This window comes from Macaca fascicularis, chromosome 3 (assembly GCF_037993035.2).
Source record: "Macaca fascicularis isolate 582-1 chromosome 3, T2T-MFA8v1.1".
NCBI classification, from domain to species: Eukaryota; Metazoa; Chordata; class Mammalia; order Primates; family Cercopithecidae; genus Macaca; species Macaca fascicularis.
Window position 1 is genome coordinate 62,315,465 of NC_088377.1, and position 26,481 is coordinate 62,341,945.

A 26,481-nucleotide genomic window follows, 5' to 3' on the forward strand; every position below is an offset into this window, starting at 1 on the left:
ACTCTGTGAGTGGAAGTCACACATCACAAAGCAGTTTCTCAGAAAGCTTCTTTCCAGTTTTTCTCTGAGGATATTTCCTTTTTCACCATCGCCGTCTATGGGCTTCCAAATATCACTTTGCGAATTCCACAAGAACAGGCTTAGCGAGCGGCTTCTTGAGGGGAAAGCTGTAACTCTGTGAGATGAATTCACAGAACACTAAGCGGTTTCTCAGAAAGCTTCTTTCCAGATGTCATCAGAGGATATTTCCTTTTTCACCATAACACTCTATGGGCTTCCAAATATCACTTTGCAAATTCCAGAAGAACTGTTTTAGCGAAAGGCTTCTGGAGGTGAAAGCTGTAACTCTGTGAGATGATTTCACAGAACACAAAGATGTTTCTCAGAAAGCTTCTTTCTCTTTGTTATAGGAGGATATTTCCGTTGGCCCTATAGTCTTGAAAGGGATCCGAAATATCTGTTCTCAGATTCCAAAGAAATAAGGCTAGCAAAGAGAACCATGAAATACACATGTAACTCTGTGAGCGGAAGTCACCCATCACAAAGCAGTTTCTCCGAAAGCTTCTTTCCAGTTTTTCCCCGAGGATATTTCCTTTTTCACCGTAGCCTTCTATTGGCTTCCAAATATCAGTTTGCGAATTCCACAAGAACAGGCTTATCGAGCGGCTTCTTGAGGGGAAAGCTGTAACTCTGTGAGACGAATTCACAGAACACTAAGCATTTTCTCAGAAAGCTTCTTTCCAGATTTCATCGGAGGATACTTCCTTTTTCACCATAGTCCTCTATGGGCTTCCAAATATCACTATTCAAATTCCACAAGCACTGTCTAAGCGAAAGGCTTCTTGAGGGGAATGCTGTAACTCTGTGAGATGATTTCACAGAACTCAGAGAAGTTTCTCAGAAAGCTTCTTTCTCTTTGTTTTCGGAGGATATTTCCTGGCCCTATAGTCTTCAAAGGGATCCGAAATATCTGTCCTCAGATTCCAAAGAAATAAGGCTAGCAAAGAGATCCATGAAATACAGATGTAACTCTGTGAGCGGAAGTCACACATCACAAAGCAGTTTCTCAAGAAAGCTTCTTTCCAGTTTTTCTCTGAGGCCATTTCCTTTTTCACCATAGCCCTTATGGGCTTCCAAATATCACTTTGCGAATTTCACAAGAACAGACTTAGCGAGCGGCTTTTTGAGAGGAAAGCTGTAACTCTGTGAGATGAATTCACAGAACACTAAGCAGTTTCTCAGAAAGCTTCTTTCCAGCTTTCATCGGAGGATATTTCCTTTTTCACCATAGCACTCTAGGGGCTTCCAAATATCACTTTGCAAATTCCATAAGAACTGTCTTAGCAAAAGGCTTCTTGAGGAGAAAGGTGTAACTCTCTGAGATGATTTAACAGAAGGCAAAGAAGTTTCTCAGAAAGCTTCTTTCTCTTTGTTATCGTAGGATATTTCCTTTGGCCCTATAGTCTTCAAAGGGATCCGAAATATCTGTTCTCAGATTAAATAGAAATAAGGCTAGTAAAGAGATCCACGAAATACAGATGTAACTCTGTGAGCGGAAGTCACACAACACAAAGCAGTTTCTCAGAAAGCTTCTTTGCAGTTTTTCTCTGAGTATATTTCCTTTTTCACCATAGCCCTCAATGGGTTTCCAAATATTACTTTGCGAATTCCACAAGAACAGGCTTAGCGAGCGGCCTCTTGAGGGGAAAGCTGTAACTCTGTGAGATGAATTCACAGAACACTAAGCAGTTTCTCAGAAAGCTTCTTTCCAGATGTCATCGGAGGATATTTCCTTTTTCACGATAGCCCTCTATGGGCTTCCAAATATCACTTTGCAAATTCCACAAGAACTGTCTTAGCGAAAGGCTTCTTGAGGGGAAAGCTGTAACTCTGTGAGATGATTTCACAGAACACAAAGAAGTTTCTCAGAAAGCTTCTTTCTCTTTGTTATCGGAGGATATTTCCTTTGGCCCCATAGTCTTCAAAGGGATCCGATGTATCTGTTCTCAGATTCCACAGAAATAAGGCTAGCAAATAGATCCACGAAATACAGATGTAACTCTGTGAGCGGAAGTCACAAATCACAAAGCACTTTCTCAGAAAGCTTCCTTTCAGTTTTTCTCTGAGGATATTTACTTTTCACCATAGCCGTCTATGGGCTTCCTAATATCACTTTGGGAATTCCACAAGAACAGGCTTAGCGAGCGGCTTCTTTAGGGGAATACTGTAACTCTGTGAGATGAATTCACAGAACACTAAGCAGTTTCTCAGAAAGCTTCTTTCCATATATCATCGCAGGATATTTCCTTTTTCACCATAGCCCTCTAAGGGCTTCCAAGTATTCTTTGCAAATTCCACAAGAACTGTCTTAGCGAAAGGCTTCTTGAGGGGAAAGCTGTAACTCTGTGAGTTGATTTCACAGAACACAAAGAAGTTTCTCAGAAAGCTTCTTTCTCTTTGTTATCGGAGGATATTTCCTTTGGCCCTATAGTCTTCAAAGGGATCCGAAATATCTGTTCTCAGATTCCAAAGAAATAAGGCTAGCAAAGAGATCCATGAAATACAGATGTAACTCTGTGAGCAAAAGTCACACATCACAAAGCAGTTTCTCAGAAAGCTTCTTTCCAGTTTTTCCCCGAGGATATTTCCTTTTTCACCATAGCCTTCTATTGGCTTCCAAATATCACTTTGCGAATTCCACAAGAAGAGGCTTTTCGAGCGGCTTCTTGAGGGGAAAGCTGTAACTCTGTGAGATGAATTCACAGAACACTAAGCAGTTTCTCAGAAAGCTTCTTTCCAGATTTCATCGGAGGATACTTCCTTTTTCACCATAGTCCTCTGTGGGCTTCCAAATATCGCTATGCAAATTCCACAAGCACTGTCTTAGCGAAAGGCTTCTTTAGGTGAATACTGTAACTCTGTGAGATGATTTCACAGAACACAAAGAAGTTTCTCAGAAAACTTCTTTCTCTTTGTTTTCGGAGGATATTTCCTGGCCCTATAGTCTTCAAAGGGATCCGAAATATCTGTCCTCAGATTCCAAAGAAATAAGGCTAGCAAAGAGATCCATGAAACACAGATGTAACTCTGTGAGCAGAAGTCACACATCACAAAGCAGTTTCTCAAGAAAGCTTCTTTCCAGTTTTTCTCTGAGGCCATTTCCTTTTTCACCATAGCCCTTATGGGCTTCCAAATATCACTTTGCGAATTTCACAAGAACAGACTTAGCGAGCGGCTTTTTGAGGGGAAAGCTGTAACTCTGTGAGATGAATTCACAGAACACTAAGCAGTTTCTCAGAAAGCTTCTTTCCAGATTTCGTCGGAGGATATTCCCTTTTTCACCGTAGCCCTCTATGGTCTTCCAAATATCACTTTGCAAATTCCATAAGAACTGTCTTGGCAAAAGGCTTCTTGAGGAGAAAGGTGTAACTCTCTGAGATGATTTAAAAGAAGACGAAGAAGTTTCTCAGAAAGCTTCTTTCTCTTCGTTATCGGAGGATATTTCCTGGCCCTATAGTCTTCAAAGGGATCCGAAATATCTGTTCTCAGATTCCACAGAAATAAGGCTAGCAAAGAGATCCACGGAATACAGATGTAACTCTGTGAGTGGAAGTCACACATCACAGAGCAGTTTCTCAGAAAGCTTCTTTCCAGTTTTTCTCTGAGCCTATTTCCTTTTTCACCATAGCCCTCTATAGGCTTCCAAATATCACTTTACGAGTTCCGCAAGAACAGACTAAGCGAGTGGGTTCTTGAGGGGAAAGCTGTAACTCTGTGAGATGAATTCACAGAACACTAAGCAGTTTCTCAGTAAGCTTCTTTCCAGATTTCGTCGGAGGATATTTCCTTTTTTACCATAGCCCTCTATGGGCTTCCAAATATCACTTTGCAAATTCCACAAGAACTGTCTTAGCAAAAGGCTTCTTGAGGAGAAAGGTGTAACTCTCTGAGATGATTTAACAGAAGACAAAGAAGTTTCTCAGAAAGTTTCTTTCTCTTTGTTATCGGAGGATATTTCCTTTGGCCCTATAGTCTTCAAAGGGATCAGAAATATCTGTTCTCAGATTCCATAGAAATAAGGCTAGTAAAGAGATCCACGAAATACAGATGTAACTCTGTGAGCGGAAGTCACACATCACAAAGCAGTTTCTCAGAAAGCTTCTTTGCAGTTTTTCTCTGAGTATATTTCCTTTTTCACCATAGCCCTCAATGGGTTTCCAAATATCACTTTGCGAATTCCACAAGAACAGGCTTAGCGAGCGGCTTCTTGAGGGGAAAGCTGTAACTCTGTGAGATGAATTCACAGAACACTAAGCAGTTTCTCAGAAAGCATCTTTCCAGATTTCGTCGGAGGAAAATCCCTATTTCACCGTAGCCCTCTAAGGGCTTCCAAATATCACTTTGCAAATTCCCTAAGAACTGTCTTGCCAAAAGGCTTCTTGAGGAGAAAGGTGTAACTCTCTGAGATGATTTAACAGAAGACAAAGAAGTTTCTCAGAAAGCTTCTTTCTCTTCGTTATCGGAGGATATTTCCTGGCCCTATAGTCTTCAAAGGGATCCGAAATATCTGTTCTCAGATTCCACAGAAATAAGGCTAGCAAAGAGATCCACGGAATACAGATGTAACTCTGTGAGCGGAAGTCACACATCACAAAGCAGTTTCTCAGAAAGCTTCTTTCCAGTTTTTCCCCGAGGATATTTCCTTTTTCACCATAGCCTTCTATTGGCTTCCAAATATCACTTTGCGAATTCCACAAGAACAGTCTTTTCGAGCGGCTTCTTGAGGGGAAAGCTGTAACTCTGTGAGATGAATTCACAGAACACTAAGCAGTTTCTCAGAAAGCTTCTTTCCAGATTTCATCGGAGGATACTTCCTTTTTCACCATAGTCCTCTATGGGCTTCCAAATATCGCTATGCAAATTCCACAAGCACTGTCTTAGCGAAAGGCTTCTTTAGGGGAATACTGTTACTCTGTGAGATGATTTCACAGAACACAAAGAAGTTTCTCAGAAACCTTCTTTCTCTTTGTTTTCGGAGGATATTTCCTGGCCCTATAGTCTTCAAAGGCATCCGAAATATCTGTCCTCAGATTCCAAAGAAATAAGGCTAGCAAAGAGATCCATGAAATACAGATGTACCTCTGTGAGAGGAAGTCACACATCACAAAGCAGTTTCTCAAGAAAGCTTCTTTCCAGTTTTTCTCTGAGGCCATTTCCTTTTTCACCATAGCCCACAATAGGCTTCCAAATATCACTTTGCAAATTACACAAGAACAGACTTAGCGAGCGGCTTTTTGAGGGCAAAGCTGTAACTCTGTGAGATGAATTCACAGAACACTATGCAGTTTCTCAGAATGCTTCTTTCCAGCTTTCATCGGAGGATATTTCCTTTTTCACGATAACCATCTATGGGCTTCCAAATATTACTTTGCAAATTCCAAAATAACTGTCTTAGCGAAAGGCTTCTTGAGGGGAAAGCTGTAAGTCTGTGAGATGATTTCACAGAGCACAAAGAAGTTTCTCAGAAAGCTTCCTTCTCTTTTTTATCGGATGATGTTTCCTTTGGCCCTAAACTCTTCAGAGCGATCCGAAATATCTGTTCTCAGATTCCACAGAAATAAGGCTAGCAAAGAGATCCACGGAATACAGATGTAACTCTGTGAGTGGAAGTCACACATCACAGAGCAGTTTCTCAGAAAGCTTCTTTCCAGTTTTTCTCTGAGCCTATTTCCTTTTTCACCATAGCCCTCTATAGGCTTCCAAATATCACTTTACGAAATCCGCAAGAACAGACTTAGCGAGTGGGTTCTTGAGGGGAAAGCTGTAACTCTGTGAGATGAATTCACAGAACACTAAGCAGTTTCTCAGAAAGCTTCTTTCCAGATTTCGTCGGAGGATATTTCCTTTTTTGCCATAGCCCTCTATGGGCTTCCAAATATCACTTTGCAAATTCCACAAGAACTGTCTTAGCAAAAGGCTTCTTGAGGAGAAAGGTGTAACTCTCTGAGATGATTTAACAGAAGACAAAGAAGTTTCTCAGAAAGCTTCTTTCTCTTTGTTATCAGAGGATATTTCCTTCGGCCCTGAAGTCTTCAAAGGGATACGAAATATCTGTTCTCAGATTCCATAGAAATAAGGCTAGCAAAGAGATCCACGAAATACAGATGTAACTCTGTGAGTGGAAGTCACACATCACAAAGCAGTTTCTCAGAAAGCTTCTTTGCAGTTTTTCTCTGAGTATATTTCCTTTTTCACCATAGCCCTCAATGGGTTTCCAAATATCACTTTGCGAATTCCACAAGAACAGGCTTAGCGAGCGGCTTCTTGAGGGGAAAGCTGTAACTCTGTGAGATGAATTCACAGAACACTAAGCAGTTTCTCAGAAAGCTCCTTTCCATATGTCATCGGAGGATATTTCCTTTTTCACCATAACACTCTATGGACTTCCAAATATCACTTTGCAAATTCCACAAGAACTGTTTAAGCGAATGGCTTCTTGAGGTGAAAGCTGTAACTCTGTGAGATGATTTCACAGAACACAAAGAAGTTTCTCAGAAAGCTTCTTTCTCTTTGTTATCGGAGGATATTTCCGTTGGCCCTACAGTCTTGAAAGGGATCCAAAATATCTGTTCACAGATTCCAAAGAAATAAGGCTAGCAAAGAGATCCATGAAGTACACATGTAACTCTGTGAGCGGAAGTCACACATCACAAAGCAGTTTCTCAGGAAGCTTCTTTCCAGTTTATCTCTGAGGATATTTCCTTTTTCACCATAACCCTCTATGGGCTTCCAAATATCACTTTGCGAATTCCACAAGAACAGGCTTAGCGAGCGGCTTCTTGAGGGGAAAGCTGTAACTCTGTGAGATGAATTCACAGAACACTAAGCAGTTTCTCAGAAAGCTTCTTTCCAGATGTCATCGGAGGATATTTCCTTTTTCACGATAGCCCTCTATGGGCTTCCAAATATCACTTTGCAAATTCCACAAGCACTGTCTTAGCGAAAGGCTTCTTGAGGGGAAAGCTGTAACTCTGTGAGATGATTTCACAGAACACAAAGAAGTTTCTCAGAAAACTTCTTTCTCTTTGTTATCGGAGGATATTTCCTTTGGCGCCATAGTCTTCAAAGGGATCCGAAATATCTGTTCTCAGATTCCACAGAAATAAGGCTAGCAAATAGATACACGAAATACAGATGTAACTCTGTGAGCCGAAGTCACATATCACAAAGCAGTTTCTCAGAAAGCTTCCTTTCAGTTTTTCTCTGAGGATATTTACTTTTCACCATAGCCCTCTATGGGCTTCCAAATATCACTTTGCGAATTCCACAAGAACAGGCTTAGCGAGCGGCTTCTTGAGGGGAAAGCTGTAACTTGGTGAGATGAATTCACAGAACACTAAGCAGTTTCTCAGAAAGCTTCTTTCCATATATCATCGCAGGATATTTCCTTTTTCACCATAGCCCTCTAAGGGCTTCCAAGTATTCTTTGCAAATTCCACAAGAACTGTCTTAGCGAAAGGATTCTTGAGGGGAAAGCTGTAACTCTGTGAGATGATTTCACAGAACACAAAGAAGTTTCTCAGAAAGCTTCTTTCTCTTTGTTATCGGAGGATATTTCCTTTGGCCCTATAGTCTTCAAAGGGATCCGAAATATCTGTTCTCAGATTCCAAAGAAATAAGGCTAGCAAAGAGATCCATGAAATACAGATGTAACTCTGTGAGCAGAAGTCACACATCACAAAGCACTTTCTCAGAAAGCTTCTTTCCAGTTTTTCCCCGAGGATATTTCCTTTTTCACCATAGCCTTCTATTGGCTTCCAAATATCAGTTTGCGAATTCCACAAGAACAGGCTTTTCGAGCGGCTTCTTGAGGGGAAAGCTGTAACACTGTGAGATGAATTCACAGAACACTAAGCAGTTTCTCAGAAAGCTTCTTTCCAGATTTCGTCGGAGGATACTTCCTTTTTCACCGTAGCCCTCTATGGGCTTCCAAATATCACTTTGCAAATTCCATAAGAACTGTCTTGGCAAAAGGCTTCTTGAGGAGAAAGGTGTAACTCTCTGAGATGATTTAACAGAAGACAAAGAAGTTTCTCAGAAAGCTTCTTTCTCTTCGTTATCGGAGGATATTTCCTGGCCCTATAGTCTTCAAAGGGATCCGAAATATCTGTTCTCAGATTCCACAGAAATAAGGCTAGCAAAGAGATCCACGGAATACAGATGTAACTCTGTGAGTGGAAGTCACACATCACAGAGCAGTTTCTCAGAAAGCTTCTTTCCAGTTTTTCTCTGAGCCTATTTCCTTTTTCACCATAGCCCTCTATAGGCTTCCAAATATCACTTTACGAATTCCGCAAGAACAGACTTAGCAAGTGGGTTCTTGAGGGGAAAGCTGTAACTCTGTGAGATGAATTCACAGAACACTAAGCAGTTTCTCAGAAAGCTTCTTTCCAGATTTCGTCGGAGGATATTTCCTTTTTTACCATAGCCCTCTATGGGCTTCCAAATATCACTTTGCAAATTCCACAAGAACTGTCTTAGCAAAAGGCTTCTTGAAGAGAAAGGTGTAACTCTCTGAGATGATTTAACAGAAGACAAAGAAGTTTCTCAGAAAGTTTCTTTCTCTTTGTTATCGGAGGATATTTCCTTTGGCCCTATAGTCTTCAAAGGGATCAGAAATATCTGTTCTCAGATTCCATAGAAATAAGGCTAGTAAAGAGATCCACGAAATACAGATGTAACTCTGTAAGCGGAAGTCACACATCACAAAGCAGTTTCTCAGAAAGCTTCTTTGCAGTTTTTCTCTGAGTATATTTCCTTTTTCACCATAGCCCTCAATGGGTTTCCATATATCACTTTGCGAATTCCACAAGAACAGGCTTAGCGAGCGGCTTCTTGAGGGGAAAGCTGTAACTCTGTGAGATGAATTCACAGAACACTAAGCAGTTTCTCAGAAAGCTCCTTTCCATATGTCATCGGAGGATATTTCCTTTTTCACCTTAACACTCTATGGACTTTCAAATACCACTTTGCAAATTCCACAAGAACTGTTTAACCGAATGGCTTCTTGAGGTGAAAGCTGTAACTCTGTGACATGATTTCACAGAACACAAAGAAGTTTCTCAGAAAGCTTCTTTCTCTTTGTTATCGGAGGATATTTCCGTTGGCCCTACAGTCTTGAAAGGGATCCGAAATATCTGTTCTCAGATTCCAAAGGAATAAGGCTAGCAAAGAAATCCATGAAATACTCATGTAACTCTGTGAGCGGAAGTCACACATCACAAAGCAGTTTCTCAGAAAGCTTCTTTCCAGTTTTTCTCTGAGGATATTTCCTTTTTCACCATAACCCTCTATGGGATTCCAAATATCACTTTGCGAATTCCACAAGAACAGGCTTAGCGAGCGGCTTCTTGAGGGGAAAGCTGTAACTCTGTGAGATGAATTCACAGAACACTAAGCAGTTTCTCAGAAAGCTTCTTTCCAGATGTCATCGGAGGATATTTCCTTTTTCACGATAGCCCTCTATGGGCTTCCAAATATCACTTTGCAAATTCCACAAGAACTGTCTTAGCGAAAGGCTTCTTGAGGGGAAAGCTGTAACTCAGTGAGATGATTTCACAGAACACAAAGAAGTTTCTCAGAAAGCTTCTTTCTCTTTGTTATCGGAGGATATTTCCTTTGGCGCCATAGTCTTCAAAGGGATCCGAAATATCTGTTCTCAGATTCCACAGAAATAAGGTTAGCAAACAGATCCACGAAATACAGATGTAACTCTGTTTGCGGAAGTCACATATCACAAAGCACTTTCTCAGAAAGCTTCCTTTCAGTTTTTCTCTGAGGATATTTACTTTTCACCATAGCCTTCTATGGGCTTCCAAATATAACTTTGCGAATTCCACAAGAACAGGCTTAGCGAGCGGCTTCTTTAGGGGAAAGCTGTAACTCGGTGAGATGAATTCACAGAACACTAAGCAGTTTCTCAGAAAGCTTCTTTCCATATATCATCGCAGGATATTTCCTTTTTCACCATAGCCCTCTAAGGGCTTCCAAGTATTCTTTGCAAATTCCACAAGAACTGTCTAACGAAAGCCTTCTTGAGGGGAAAGCTGTAACTCTGTGGGATGATTTCACAGAACACAAAGAAGTTTCTCAGAAAGCTTCTTTCTCTTTGTTATCGGAGGATAATTCCTTTGTCCCTATAGTCTTCAAAGAGATCCGAAATATCTGTTCTCAGATTCCAAAGAAATAAGGCTAGCAAAGAGATCCATGAAATACAGATGTAACTCTGTGAGCAGAAGTCACACATCACAAAGCAGTTTCTCAGAAAGCTTCTTTCCAGGTTTTCCCCGAGGATATTTTCTTTTTCACCATAGCCTTCTATTGGCTTCCAAATATCACTTTGCGAATTCCACAAGAACAGGCTTTTCGAGCGGCTTCTTGAGGGGAAAGCTGTAACTCTGTGAGATGAATTCACAGAACACTAAGCAGTTTCTCAGAAAGCTTCTTTCCAGATTTCATCGGAGGATACTTCCTTTTTCACCACAGTCCTCTAAGGGCTTCCAAATATCGCTATGCAAATTCCACAAGCACTGTCTTAGCGAAAGGCTTCTTTAGGGGAATACTGTAACTCTGTGAGATGATTTCACAGAACACAAAGAAGTTTCTCAGAAAACTTCTTTCTCTTTGTTTTCGGAGGATATTTCCTGGCCCTATAGTCTTCAAAGGGATCCGAAATATCTGTCCTCAGATTCCAGAGAAATAAGGCTAGCAAAGAGATCCATGAAATACAGATGTAACTCTGTGAGCGGAAGTCACACATCACAAAGCAGTTTCTCAAGAAAGCTTCTTTCCAGTTTTTCTCTGAGGCCATTTCCTTTTTCACCATAGCCCTTATGGGCTTCCAAATATCACTTTGCGAATTTCACAAGAACAGACTTAGCGAGCGCCTTTTTCAGGGGAAAGCTGTAACTCTGTGAGATGAATTCACAGAACACTAAGCAGTTTCTCAGAAAGCTTCTTTCCAGATTTCGTCGGAGGATATTTCCTTTTTCACCGTAGCCCTCTATGGGCTTCCAAATATCACTTTGCAAATTCCATAAGAACTGTTTTGGCAAAAGGCTTCTTGAGGAGAAAGGTGTAACTGCTGAGATGATTTAACAGAAGACAAAGAAGTTTCTCAGAAAGCTTCTTTCTCTTTGTTATAGGAGGATATTTCCTTTGGCCCTATAGTCTTCAAAGGGATCCGAAATATCTGTTCTCAGATTCCACAGAAATAAGGCTAGCAAATAGATCCACGAAATACAGATGTAACTCTGTGAGCGGAAGTCACATATCACAAAGAAATTTCTCAGAAAGCTTCTTTTCAGTTTTTCTCTGAGGATATTTACTTTTCACCATAGCCCTCTATGGGCTTCCAAATATCACTTTGCGAGTTCCACAAGAACAGGCTTAGCGAGTGGCTTCTTGAGAGGAATGCTGTAATTCGGTGAGATGAATTCACAGAACACTAAGCAGTTTCTCAGAAAGCTTCTTTCCAGCTTTCATCGGAGGATATTTCCTTTTTCACCATAGCCCTCTATGGGCTTCCAAAAATCACTTTGCGAATTCCACGAGAACAGGCTTAGCGAGAGGCTTCTTGGGGGGAACGATGTTACTCTGTGAGATGAATTCACAGAACACTAAGCAGTTTCTCAGAAAGCTTCTTTTCATCTTTCATCGGAGGATTTTTCCTTTTTCACCATAGCCCTCTATGGGCTTCCAAATATCACTTTGCAAAATCCACAAGCACTGTCTTACCGAAAGACTTCTTTAGGAGAAAGCTGTAACTCTGTGAGATGATTTCACAGAACATAAAGAAGTTTCTCCGAAAGCTTCTTTCTCTTTGTTATCGGAGGATATTTCCTTTGGTCCTATAGTCTTCAAAGGGATCCGAAATATCTGTTCACAGATTCCACAGAAATAAGGCTAGCAAAGAGATCCATGAAATACAGATGGAACTCTGTGAACGGAAGTCACACATCACAAAGCAGTTTCTTAGAAAGCTTCTTTCCAGTTTTTCTCTGAGGATATTGCATTTTTCACCACAGCCCTCTATGGGCTGCCAAATTTCACTTTGCGAATTCCACAAGAACACACTTAGCGACCGGCTACTTGAGGGGAAAGCTGTAACTCTGTGAGATGAATTCACAGAACACTAAGCAGTTTCTCAGAAAGCTTCTTTCCAGATTACAGCTGAGGATATTTCCTTTTTCACCATAGGCCTTTATGGGCTTCCAAACATCACTTTGCAAATTCCACAAGAACTGTCTTAGCGAAAGGCTTCTTCAGGGGAAAGCTGTAACTCTGTGAGATGATTTGACAGAACACCAAGAAATTTCTCAGAAAGCTTCTTTGTCTTTGTTATCGGAGGATATTTCCTTTGGCCCAATACTCTTCAAAGCGGTCCGAAATATCTGTTCTCAGATTCCACAGAAATAAGGCTAGCAAAGACATCCATGAAATACACATGTAACTCTGTGAGCGGAAGTCATACGTCACTAAGCAGTTTCTCAGAAAGCTTCTTTCCAGTTTTTCTGTGAGGATATTTCCTCTTTCACCATAGCCCTCTAAGGATTTCCAAATATCACTTTGCGAATTCCACAAGAACAGGCTTAGCGAGCGGCTTCCTGAGGGGAAAGCTGTAACGCTGAGATGAATTCACAGAACACTAAGGAGTTTCTCAGAAAGCTTCTTTCCAGATTTCATCGGTGGATATTTCCTTTTTCACCATAGCCCTGTATGGGCTTCCAAATATCACTTTGCAAATTCCACAAGAACTGTCGTAGCGAAAGGCTTCTTGAGGGGAAAGCTGTAACTCTGTGAGATGATATCACAGAACACAAAGAAGGTTCTCAGAAACCTTCTTTCTCTTTGTTATCGGAGGATATTTCCTTTGGCCCTAAAGTCTTCAAAGGGATCCGAAATATCTGTTCTCAGATTCCACAGAAATAAGGCTAGCAAAGAGAGCCTTGAAATACAGATGTAACTCTGTGAGCGGAAGTCACACATCACAAAGCAGTTTCTCAGAAAGCTTCTTTCCAGGTTTTCTCTGAGAAGAATTCCTTTTTCACCATATCCCTTATGGCCTTCCAAATATCACTTGCGAATTCCACAAGAACAGGCTTAGTGAGCGGCTTCTTGAGGGGAAAGCTGTAACTCTGTGAGATGAAATCACAGAATACTAAGCAGTTTCTCAAAAAGTTTCTTACCAGATTTCATCTGAGGATATTTCCTTTTTCACCATAGCCCTCTACGGGCTTCCAAATATCACTTTGCAAATTGCACAAGCACTGTTTTAGCGAAAGACTTCTTGAGGGGAAAGCTGTAACTCTGTGAGATGATTTCACGGAACACAAAGAAGTTTCTCAGCAAGATTCTTTCTTTTTGTTATCGGAGGTCTTTTCCTTTGGCCCTATACCCTTCAAAGGGTTCCGAAATATCTGTTCTCAGATTCCACAGAAAAAAGGCTCACAAAGAGATCCACGAAATACAGATGTAACTCTTGGAGATGAATTCACAGAACACTAAGCAGTTTCTCAGAAAGCTTCTTTCCAGCTTTCATCGGAGGATATTTCCTTTTACACCACAGCCCTCTATGGGCTTCCAAATATCACTTTGTAAATTCCACAAGAACTGTCTTAGCGAAAGGCTTCTTGAGGCGAAAGCTGTAACTCTGTGAGATGATTTCACAGCACACAAAGAAGATTCTCAGAAAGCATCTTTCTCTTTGTTATCGGTGGATATTTCCCTTGGCCCTATAGTCTTCAACGGGATCCGAAATATCTGTTCTCAGATTCCACAGAAAATTGGCTGGCAAAGAGACCCATGAAATTCCGATGTAACTCTGTGAGCGGAAGTCACACATCACAAAGCAGTTTCTCAGAAAGCTTCTTTCCAGTATTTCTCTGAGGATATTTTCTTTATCACCATAGCCCTCTATGGAATTTCAAATATCATTTTGCGAATTCCACAAGAAGAGGCTTAGCGAGCGGCTTCATGAGGTCAAAGTTGTAACTCTGTGAGATGAATTCACAGAACACTAAGCAGTTTCTCAGAAAGCTTCTTTCCAGATTTCAGCTGAGGATATGTCCTTTTTCACCATAGCCCTCTATGGACTTCCAAACATCCCTTTGCAATTTCCACAAGCACTGTCTTATCGAAAGGCTTCTTGAGGGGAAAGCTGTAACTCTGAGATTATTTCACGGAACACAAAGAAGGTTCTCAGAAAGCTTCTTTCTCTTTGTTATGGGAGGATATTTCCTTTGGCCCTATAGTCTTCAACGGGATCCAAAATATCTGTTCTCAGATTGCACAGAAATAAGGCTAGCAAAGAGATCCAAGAAATGCAGATGTAACTCTGTGAGTGGAAGTCACACATCACAAAGCAGTTTCTCAGAGAGCTTCTTTCCAGTTCTCATCTGAGGATATTTCCTTTTTCACCATAGCCCTCTATGGGCTTCCAAATATCACTTTGGAAATTCCACAAGAACAGGCTTAGCGAACGGCTTCCTAAGGGCAAAGCTGTAACTCTGTGAGATGAATTCACAGAACCCTAAGCAATTTCTCAAAAAGCTTCTTTCCAGATTGCATCGGAGGATATTTCCTTTTTCACCATAGCCCTCTATGGGCTTCCAAATACCACTTAGCAAGTTCCACAAGAACTCTCATAGCGAAAGGCTTCTTGAGGGGAAAGCTGTAACTCTGTGAGGTGATTTCACAGAACACAAAGAAGGTTCTCAGAAAGCGTCTTTCAGTTTGTTATCGGTGGATATTTCCTTTGGCCCTATAGTCTTCAAAGGGATCCCAAATATTTGTTCTGAGATTCCACAGAAATAAGGATAGCAGAGAGATACATGAAATACAGATGTAACTCCGTGAGCGGAAATCACACATCACAAAGCAGTTTCTCAGAAAGCCTCTTTCCAGTTTTTCTCTGAGGATATTTCCTTTTTCACCATAACCCTCTATGGGCTTCCAAATATCACTTTGCGAATTCCACAAGAACAGGCTTAGTGAGCGGCTTCTTGAGGGGAAAGCTGTAACTCTGTGAGATGAATTCACAGACACTAAGCCGTTTCTCAGAAAGCTTCTTTCCAGATGTCATCGGAGGATATTTCCTTTTTCACCGCAGCCCTCTATGGGCTTCCAAATATCACTTTGCGAATTCCACAAGAACAGCCTTAGAGAGCGGCTTCTTGAGGGGAAAGCTATAACTCCGTGAGATGAATTCACAGAACACTAAGCAGTTTCTCAGAAAGCTTCTTTCCAGCTTTCATCGGAGGATATTTCCTTTTACACCATAGCCCTCTATGGGCTTCCAAATATCACTTTGGAAATTCCACAAGAACTGTCTTAGCGAAAGGCTTCTTGAGGGGAAATCTGTAACTCTGTGAGATGATTTCACGAAACACAAAGAGGATTCTCAGAAAGCCTCTTTCTCTTTGTTATCGGAGGATATTTCCTTTGGCCCTATAGTCTTTAAAGGGATCCGAAATATCTGTTCTCAGATTCCACAGAAACAAGGCTATCAAAGAGATCCACGAAATACAGATGTATCTCTGTGAGTGGAAGTTACGCATCACAAAGCAATTTCTCAGGAAGCTTCTTTTCAGGTTTTCTCTGAGGATATTTCATTTTTCACCACAGCCCTCTATGGGCTTACAAAAAACACTTTGCGAATTCCACAAGAACAGTCTTAGCGTGCGGCTTCTTGAGCGGAAACCTGTATCACTGTGAGACGAATTCACAGAACACTAAGCAGTTTCTCAGAAAGCTTCCTTCCACCTTTCATCGGACTATATTTCCTTTTTCACCATAGCCCTCTATGGGATTCCAAATATCACTTTGCAAATTCCACAAGAACTGTCTTAGCGAAAGACTTCTTGAGGGAAAGCTGGAAGTCTGTGAGATGATTTCACGGAACACAAAGAAGGTTCTCAGAAAGCTTCTTTCTCTTTGTTATCGGAGGATATTTCCTTTGGCCCTATAGTCTTCAAAGGGATCCGAAATATCTGTTCTCAGATTCCACAGAAATAAGGCTAGCAAAGAGATCCTCGAAATACAGATGTAACTCTGTGAGGTGAAGTCACACATCACAAAGCAGTTTCTCAGAGAGATTCTTTCCAGTTTTTCTCTGAGGATATTTCCTTTTTCACCAAAGCCCTCTATGGGCTTCAAATATCACTTTGCGAATTCCACAAGAACAGGCTTAGTAAGCGGCTTCTTGAGGGGAAAGCTGTAACTCTGTGAGATGAAGTCACAGAACACTAAGCAGTTTCTCAGAAAGCTTGTTTCCAGATTTCATCGGAGGATATTTCCTTTTTCACCATAGCCCTCTATGGACTTCCAAATATCACTTTGCATTTTCCACAACAACTGTCTTAGCGAAAGGCTTCTTGAGGGGAAATCTGTAACTCTGTGAGATGATTTCACAGAACACAAAGAAGTTTCTCAGAAAGCTTCTTTCTCTTTGTTCTCGGAGGATATTTCGTTTGGCCCTATAGTCTTCAAAGGGATCCGAAATATCTGTTCTCAGATTCCACAGAAGTAAGGCTAGCAAAGAGACCCGTGAAATAGAGATGTAACTCTGTGAGCGGAAGTCACACATCACAAAGCAGTTTCTCAGAAAGCTTCTTACCAGTTTTCCTCTGAGAATATTTCCTTTTTCACCATAGCCCTCTCTGGGCTTCCAAATATCACTTTGCAAATTCCACAAGAACAGGCTTAGCGAGCGGCTTCTTGAGGGGAAAGGTGTAACTCTGTGAAATGAATTCACAGAACACTAAGCAGTTTCTCAGAAAGCTTCTTTCCAGCTTTCATCGGAGGATATTTCCTTTTTCACCATAGCCCACTATGGGATTCCTAATATCACTTTGCAAATTCCACAAGAACTGTTTTAGCCAAAGGCTTCCTGAGGGAAAGGTGTAACTCTCTGACGTGATTTCACAGAACACAAACAAGTTTCTCAGAAAGCTTCTTTCTCTTTGTTATCGGAGGATATTTCCTTTGGCCCTATAGTCTTCAAAGGGATTCGAAATATCTGTTCTCAGATTCCACAGAAATAAGGCTACCAAAGAGATCCATGAAATACAGATGTAAATTTGTGAGCGGAAGTCACACATCACAAAGCAGTTTCTCGGAAAGCTTCTTTCCAGTTTTTCTCTGAAGACGTTTCCTTTTTCAACATAGCCCTCTGTGGGCTTCCAAATATCACTTTGCGAATTCCAGAAGAACAGGCTTAGCGAGCGGCTTTTTTAGGGGAAAGCTGTAACTCTGTGAGTTGATTTCACAGAACACTAAGCAGTTTCTCAGAAATCTTCTTTCCAGATTTCATCGGAGGATATTTCCTTTTTCACCATAGCCCTCTATGAGCTTCCAAATATCCCTTTGGAAATTCCAAAAGCACTGTCTTAGCGAAAGGCTTCTTGAGGGGAAAGCTGTAACTCTGTGAGATGATTTCACAGAACACAAAGAAGTTTCTCAGAAAGCTTCTTTCTCTTTGTTATCGGAGGATATTTCCTTTGGCCCTATAGTCTTCAAAGGGATCCGAAATATCTGTTCTCAGATTCCACAGAAATAAGGCTAGCAAAGATATCCACAAAATACACATGTAACTCTGTGAGTGGAATTCACACATCACAAAGCCGTTTCTCAGAAAGCTTCTTTCCAGTTTTTCTCTGAGGATATTTCCTTTTTCACCATAGCCCTCTAAGGGCTTCCAAATATCACTTTGCAAATTCCACAAGAACAGGCTAAGTGAGCGGCTTCTTGAGGGGAAAGCTGTAAATCTGTGAGATGAATTCACAGAACACTAAGCAGTTTCTCAGAAAGCTTCCTTCCACATGTCATCGGAGGATATTTCCTTTTTCACCAGAGCCCACGTTTTGCTTCCAAATATCACTTTCCTAATTCCACAAGAACTGTCTTAGCGAAAGGCTTCTTGAGGGGAAAGCTGTAACTCTGTGAGATGATTTCACAGAACACAAAGAAGTTTCTCAGAAAGCTTCTTTCTCTTTGTTATTGGAGGATATTTCCTTTGGCCCTTTAGTCTTCAAAGGGATCCGAAATATCTGTTCTCAGATTCCACAGAAATAAGGCTAGCAAAGAGATCCACGAAATACAGATGTAACTCTGTGAGTTGAAGTCACACATCACAAAGCAGTTTCTCAGAAAGCTTCTTTCCAGTTTTTATCTGTGGATATTTCCTTTTTCACCATAGCCCTCGATGGGATTCCAAATATCACTTTGCGAATTCCACAAGAACAGGCTTAGCGAGCGACTTCTTGTGGGGAAAGCTGTAACTCTGTGAGGTGAATTCACAGAACACTAAGCAGTTTCTCAGAAATCTTCTTTTCAGCTTTCATCGGAGGATATTAACTTTTTCACCATTGCCACTATGGGCTTCCAAATATCACTTTGCAAATTCCAAAAGCACTGTCTTAGCGAAAGGCTTCTCGAGGGGAAAGCTGTAACTCTGTGAGATGATTTCACAGAACACAAAGAAGTTTCTCAGAAAGCTTCTTTCTCTTTGTTATCGGAGGATATTTCCTTTGGCCCTATAGACTTAAAAAGGGATCCGAAATATCTGTTCTCAGATTCCAAAGAAATAAGGCTATCAAAGAGATCCACGAAATACAGATGTAACTCTATGAGTGAAAGTCACACATCACACAGCAGTTTCTCAGAAAGGTTCTTTCCAGTTTTTCACTGAGGATATTTCCTTTTTCACCGTAGCCCTCTAAGGGCTTCCAAATATCACTTGAGAATTCCACAAGCACAGGCTTAGCGCGCGGCTTCTTGACGGGAAAGCTGTAACTCTGTGAGATGAATTCACAGAACATAAGCATTTTCTGAGAAAACTTCTTTCCATATTTCATCGGAGGATATTTCCTTTTTCACCCTAGCCCTCTATGGGCTTCCAAATATCACTTTAAAAATTCTACAAGCACTGTCTTAGCGAAAGACTTCTTGAAGGGAAAGATTTAACTCTGTGAGATGATTTCACAGAACACGAAGAAGTTTCTCAGAAAGCTTCTTTCTCTTTGTTATTGGAGGATATTTCCTTTGGCCCTATAGTCTTCAAAGGGATCCGAAATATCTGTTCTCAGATTCCACAGAAATAAGGCTAGCAAAGAGTTCCACGAAATACAGATGTAACTCTGTGAGTGGAAGTCACACATCACAAAGCAGTTTCTGAGAAAGCTTCTTCCCAGTTTTTCTCTGAGGATATTTCCTTTTTCACCAAAGCCCTCTATGGGCTTCAAATATCTCTTTGCGAATTCCACAAGAACAGGCTTAGCGAGCGGCTTCTTGAGGGGAAAGCTGTAACTCTGGGAGCTGAATTGACAGAACACAAAGCAGTTTCTCAGAAAGCTTCTTTCCAGATTTCATCGGAGGATATTTCCTTTTTCACCATAGCCCTCTATGGGCGTCCAAATATCACTTTGCAAATTCCAAAACACTGTCTTAGAAAAAGGCTTCTTCAGGGGAAAGCTGTAACTCTGTGAGATGATTTCAAAGAACACAAAGAAGTTTCTCAGAAAGCTTCTTTCTCTTTTTTATCGGAGCATATTTCCTTTGGCCCTATAGTCTTCAAGGGGATCCTAAATATGTGTTCTCAGATTCCACAAAAATAAAGCTAGCAAAGAGATCCACGAAATACAAATGTAACTCTGTGAGTGGAAGTCACACATCACAAAGCCGTTTCTCAGAAAGCTTCTTTCCAGTTTTTCCCTGATGATATTTCCTTTTTCATTATAGCCCTCTAAGGGCTTCCAAATATCACTTTTCGAATTCCACAAGAACAGGCTTAGCGAGCGGCTTCTTGAGGGGAAAGCTGTAACTCTGTGAGATGAATTCAGAGAACACTAAGCAGTTTCTCAGAAAGCTTCTATCCAGATTTCATCTGAGGATATTTCCTTTTTCACCATAGCCCTCTATGGGCTTCCAAATATCACTTTGCAAATTCCACAAGCACTGTCTTAGCGAAAGGCTTCTTGAGGGGAAAGCTGTAACTCTATGAGATGATTATACAGAACACAAAGAAGTTTCTCAGAAAGCTTCTTTCTCTTTGTTATCGGAGGATATTTACTTTGGCCCTATAGTCTTCAAAGGGATCCGAAATATCTGCTCTCAGATTCCACAGAAGTAAGGCTAGCAAAGAGATCCATGAAATAGAGATGTAACTCTGTGAGCGGAATTCACACATCACAAAGCAGTTTCTCAGAAAGCTTCCTACCAGTTTTTCTCTGAGGATATTTCCTTTTTCGTCATAGCCCTCCATAGGCTTCCAAATATCACTTTGCGAATTCCACAAGAACAGGCTTAGCGAGCGGCTTCTTGAGCGGAAAGCTCTAACTCTGTGAGATGAATTCACAGAACACTCAGCAGTTTCTCAGAAAGCTTCTTTCCAGATTTCATCGGAGGATATTTCCTTTTTCACCATAGCCCACTATGGGCTTCCAAATATCACTTTGCAAATTCCACAAGAACTGTTTTAGCCAAAGGCTTCATGAGGGGAAAGCTGTAAATCTGTGAGATGATTTCACAGAACACAAACAAGTTTCTCAGAAAGCTTCTTTCTCTTTGTTATCGGAGGATATTTCCTTTCGCCCTATAGTCTTCAAAGCGTTCGGAAATATCTGTTCTTAGATTCCACAGAAATAAGGCTACCAAAGAGATCCATGTAATACAGATGTAACTCTGTGAGCGGAAGTCACACATCACAAAGCAGTTTCTGGGAAAGCTTCTTTTCTGTTTTTCTCTGAGGATATTTCCTTTTTCACCATAGCCCTCTATGGGCTTCCAAATATCACTTTGCGAATTCCAGAAGAACAGGCTTAGCGAGCGCCATCTTGAGGGGAAAGCTCTAACTCTGTGAGATGAATTCACAGAACACTAAGCAGTTTCTCAAAAGGATTCTTTCCAGCTTTCATCGGAGGGTATTTCTTTTATACCATAGCCCCCTATGGGCTTCCAAATATCACTTTGCAAATTCCACAAGAACTGTCTTAGCGAAAAGCTTCTTGAGGGGAAACCTGTAAATCTGTGAGATGATTTCACAGAACACAAAGAAGGTTCTCAGAAAGCTTCTTTCTCTTTGTTATCGGAGGATATTTCCTTTAGCCCTATAGTCTTCAAAGGGATCCGAAATATCTGTTCTCAGATTCCACAGAAATAAGGCTAGCACAGAGATCCACGAAATACAAATGTAACTCTGTGAGTGGATGTCACACATCACAAAGCATTTTCTCAGAAAGATTCTTTCCAGTTTTTCTCTGAGGATATTTCCTTTTTCACCATAGCCCTCTAAGGGCTTCCAAATATCACTTTGCAAATTCCAAAAGCACTGTCATACCGAAAGGCTTCTTGAGGGGAAAGCTGTAACTCTGTGAGATGATTTCACAGGATACAAAGAAGTTTCTCAGAAAGCTTCTTTCTCTTTGTTATCGGAGGATATTTCCTTTGGCCCTATAGTCTTCAAAGGGTTCTGAAATATCTGTTCTCAGATTCCACAAAAATAAAGCTAGCAAAGAGATCCACGAAATACAAATGTAACTCTGTGAGTGGAAGTCACACATCACAGAGCCGTTTCTCAGAAAGCTTCTTTCCAGTTTTTCTCCGAGGATATTTCCTTTTTCACCATAGCTCTCTATGGGCTTCCAAATATCACTTTGCGAATTCCACAAGAACAGGCTTAGCGAGCGGCTTCTTGAGGGGAAAGCTGTAACTCTGTGAGATGAATTCACAGAACACTAAGCAGTTTCTCAGAAAGCTTCTTTCAATATTTCATCGGAGGATATTTCCTTTTTCACCATAGCCCTCTATGGGCTTCCAAATATCACTTTGCATTTTCCACAAAAACTATCTTAGCGAAAGGCTTCTTGAGGGGAAAGCTGTAACTCTGTGAGATGATTTCACAGAACAGAAAGAACGTTCTCAGAAAGCTTCTTTCTCTTTGTTATCGGAGGATATTTCCTTTGGCCCTATAGTCTTAAAAGGGATCCAAAATATCTGTTCTCAGATTCCACAGAAATAAGGCTAGCAAAGAGATCCACCAAATACAGATGTAACTCTGTGAGCGGAAATCACACATCACAAAGCAGTTTCTCAGAAAGCTTCTTTCCAGTTTTTCTCTGAGGCTATTTCCTTTTTCTCCATAGCCCTCTAATGGCTTCCGAATATCACATTGCGAATTCCACAAGAACAGGCTTAGCAAGCGGCTTCTGGAGGAGAAAGCTGTAACTCTGTGAGATGAATTCACAGAACACAACGAGGTTTCTCAGAAAGCTTCTTTCTCTTTGTTATCGGAGGATATTTCCTTTGGCCCTATAGTCTTCAAAGGGATCTGGAATATCTGTTCTCAGATTCCACAGAAATAAGGCTAGAAAAGAAATCCACGAAACACAGACGTAACTCTGTGAGTGGAAGTCACATATCTCAAAGCAGTTTCTCAGAAAGCTTCTTTCCAGATTTTCTCTGAGACTTTTTCATTTTTCACCATAGCCCTCTAAGGGCTTCCAAATATCACTGTGCGAATTCCACCAGAGCAGGCTTAGCGAGCGGCTTCTTGAGGGGAATGCTGTAACTTTGTGAGATGAATTCACAGAACACTAAGCCCTTTCTCAGAAAGCTTCTTTGCAGATTTCATCTCAGGATATTTGCTTTTTCACCATAGCCCTCGATGGGCTTCCAAATATCACTTAGCATTTTTCAAAAGAACTGTCTTAGCGAAAGGCTTCTTGAGGGGAAAGCTGTAAATCTGTGAGATGATTTCACAGAACACAAAGAAGGTTCTCAGAAAGCTTCTTTCTCTTTGTTGTCGGAGGATATTTCCTTTGGCCCTATAGTCTTCAAAGGGATCCGAAATATCTGTTCTCAGATTCCACAGAAATAAGGCTAGCAAAGAGTTCCATGAAATACAGATGTAACTCTGTGAGTGGAAGTCACACATCACAAAGCAGTTTCTCAGAAAGCTTCTTTCCAGTTTTTATCTGAGGATATTTCCTTTTTCACCATAGCCCTCTATGGGCTTCCAAATATCACTTTGCGAATTCCACAAGAACAGGCTAAGCGAGCGGCTTCTTGAGGGAAAAGCTGTAACTCTGTGAGATGAATTCACAGAACACTCAGCAGTTTCTCAGAAAGCTTCTTTCCAGATTTCATCTGAGGATATTTCCTTTTTCACCATAGCCCTCTATGGGCTTCCAAATATCACTTTGTATTTTCCACAAAAACTATCTTAGCGAAAGGCTTCTTGAGGGGAAAGCTGTAACTCTGTGTGATGATTTCACAGAACATAAAGAAGGTTCTCAGAAAGCTTCTTTCTCTTTGTTATCGGAGGAAATAGCCCTCTATGGGCTTCCGAATATCACTTTGCGAATTCCACAAGAACAGTCTTAGCGAGCGGCTTCTTGAGGGCAAAGCTGTAACTCTGTGAGATGAATTCACAGAACTCAAAGAAGTTTCTCAGAAAGCTTCTCTCTCTTTGTTATCGGAGGATATTTCCTTTGGCCCTATAGTCTTCAAAGGGATCCGAAATATCTGTTCTCAGATTCCACAGAAATAAGGCTAGCAAAGACATCCATGAAACACACATGTAACTCTATGAGAGGAAGTCACACATCACAAAGCAGTTTCTCAGAAAGCTTCTTTCCAGTTTTTCTCTGAGGATATTTCCTTTTTCACCATAGCCTTCTAAGGGCTTCCGAATATCACTTTGCGAATTCCACAACAACAGGCTTAGCGAGCGGCTTCTTGAGGGGAAAGCTGTAACTCTGTGAGATGAATTCACAGAACACTAAGCAGTTTCTCAGAACGCTTCTTTCCAGCTTTCATGGGAGGATATTTCCTTTTTCACCATAGCCCTCTAGGGGATTCCAAATATCACTTTGCAAACTCCACAAGAACTGTCTTAGCGAAAGGCTTCTTGAGGGGAAAGCTGTAACTCTGTGAGATGGTTTCATAGAACTCAAAAAATGTTCTCAGAAAGATTCTTTCTCTTTGTTATCGTAGGATATTTCCTTTGGCCCTATAGTCTTCAAAGGGATCCGAAATATCTGTTCTCAGATTCCACAGAAATAATGCTAGCAAAGAGATCCACGAAACAGAGATGTAGGTCTGTGAGTGGAAGTAACAAATCACAAAGCAGTTTCTCAGAAACCTTCTTTCCAGTTTTTCTCTGAGGATATTTCCTTTCTCACCATAGCACTCTAGGGGTTCCAAATATCACTTTGCGAATTCCACAACAACAGGCTTAACAAGCGGCTTTTTGAGGGGAAAGCTGTAACTCTTTGAGATGAATTCACAGAACACTAAGCAGTTTCTCGGAAAGCGTCTTTCCAGCTTTCATTGGAGGATATTTCCTTTTTCAGCATAGCCCTCTATGGGCTTCCAAATATCACTTTGCAAATACCACAAGCACTTTCTTAGCGAAAGGATTCTTGAGGGGAAAGCTGTAACTCTGTGAGATGATTTCACAGAACACAAAGAAGTTTCTCAGAAAGCTTCTTTCTCTTTGTTATCGGAGGATATTTCCTTTGGCCCTATAGTCTTCAAAGGGATCCGAAATATCTGTTCTCAGATTCCAAAGAAATAAGGCTATCAAAGAGATCCAGGAAATACAGATGTAACTCTGTGAGTGGAAGTCACACATCACAAAGCAGTTTCTCAGAAAGGTTCTTTCCAGTTTTTCTCTGAGGATATTTCCTTTTTCACCAAAGCCCTCTATGGGCTTCAAATATCACTTTGCGAATTACACAAGAACAGGCTTAGCGAGCGGCTTCTTGAGGGGAAAGCTGTAACTCTAGGAGCTGAATTGACAGAACACAAAGCAGTTTCTCAGAAAGCTTCTTTCCCGATTTCATCGTAGGATATTTCCTTTTCCACCGTAGCCCTCTATGGGCTTCCAAACATCCCTTTGCAAATTCCAAAAGCACTGTCTTAGCGAAAGGCTTCTTGAGGGGAAAGCTGTAACTCTGTGAGATGATTTCACAGAACACAAAGAAGGTTCTCAGAAAGCTTCTTTCTCTTTGTTATCGGAGGATATTTCCTTTGGCCCTATAGTCTTCAAAGGGATCCGAAATATCTGTTCTCAGATTCCACAAAAATAAAGCTAGCAAAGAGCTCCACGAAATACAAATGTAACGCTGTGAGTGGAATTCACACATCACAAAGCCGTTTCTCAGAAAGCTTCTTTCCAGTTTTTCTCTGAGGATATTTCCTTTTTCACCCTAGCCCTCAATGGGCTTCCAAATATCACTTTGCGAATTCCACAAGAACAGGCTTAGCGATTGGCTTCTTGAGAGGAAAGATGTAACTTGGTGAGATGAATTCACAGAACACTAAGCAGTTTCTCAGAAAGCTTCTTTCCAGCTTTCATCGGAGGATATTTCCTTTTTCACCATAGCCCACTATGGGATTCCAAATATCACTTTGCAAATTCCACAAGCACTGTCTTAGCGAAAGGCTTCTTTAGGGGAAAGCTGTAACTCTATGAGATGATTTCACAGAACACAAAGAAGTTTCTCAGAAAGCTTCTTTCTCTTTGTTATCGGAGGATATAGCCCTCTATGGGCTTCCAAATATCACTTTGCATTTTCCACAACAACTGTCTTAGGGAAAGGCTTCTTGAGGGGAAAGCTGTAACCCTTGAGATGATTTCACAGAATACAAAGAAGGTTCTCAGAAAGCTTCTTACTCTTTGTTATCGGAGGATATTTCCTTGGGCCCTATATTCTTTAAAGGTATCCGAAATATCTGTTCTCAGATTCCAAAGAAGTAAGGCTAGCAAAGAGATCCACGAAATACAGATGTAATTCTGTGAGCGGAAGTCACACATCACAAAGCAGTTTCTCAGAGAACTTCTTTCCAGTTTTTCTCTGAGGTTATTTCCTTTTTCACCATAGCCCTCTAAGGGATTCCAAATATCACTTTGCGAGTTCCACAAGAATAGGCTTAACAAGCGGCTTCTTGAGGGGAAAGCTGTAACTCTGTGATATGAATTCACAGAATACTAAGCAGTTTCTCAGAGAGCTTCTTTCCAGATTTCATCGGAGGATATTTCCTTTTTCACCATAGCCCTCTATGGGCTTCCAAATATCACTTTGCAAATTCCACAAGCACTGTCTTAGCGAAAGGCTTCTTGAGAGGAAAGCTGTAACTCTGTGAGATGAATTCACAGAACACTAAGCAGTTTCTCAGAAAGCTTCTTTCCAGATTTCATCGGAGGATATTTCCTTTTTCACCATAGCCCTCTATGGGCTTCCAAATATCACTTTGCGTATTCCACAAGAGCAGGCTCAGCGAGCGGCTTCTTGAGGGGAAAGCTGTAACTCTGTGAGATGAATTTACAGAACACTAAGCAGTTTCTCAGAAAGCTGCTTTCCAGATTTCATCGGAGGATATTTCCTGTTTCACCATAGCCCTCTATGGGCTTCCAATAAT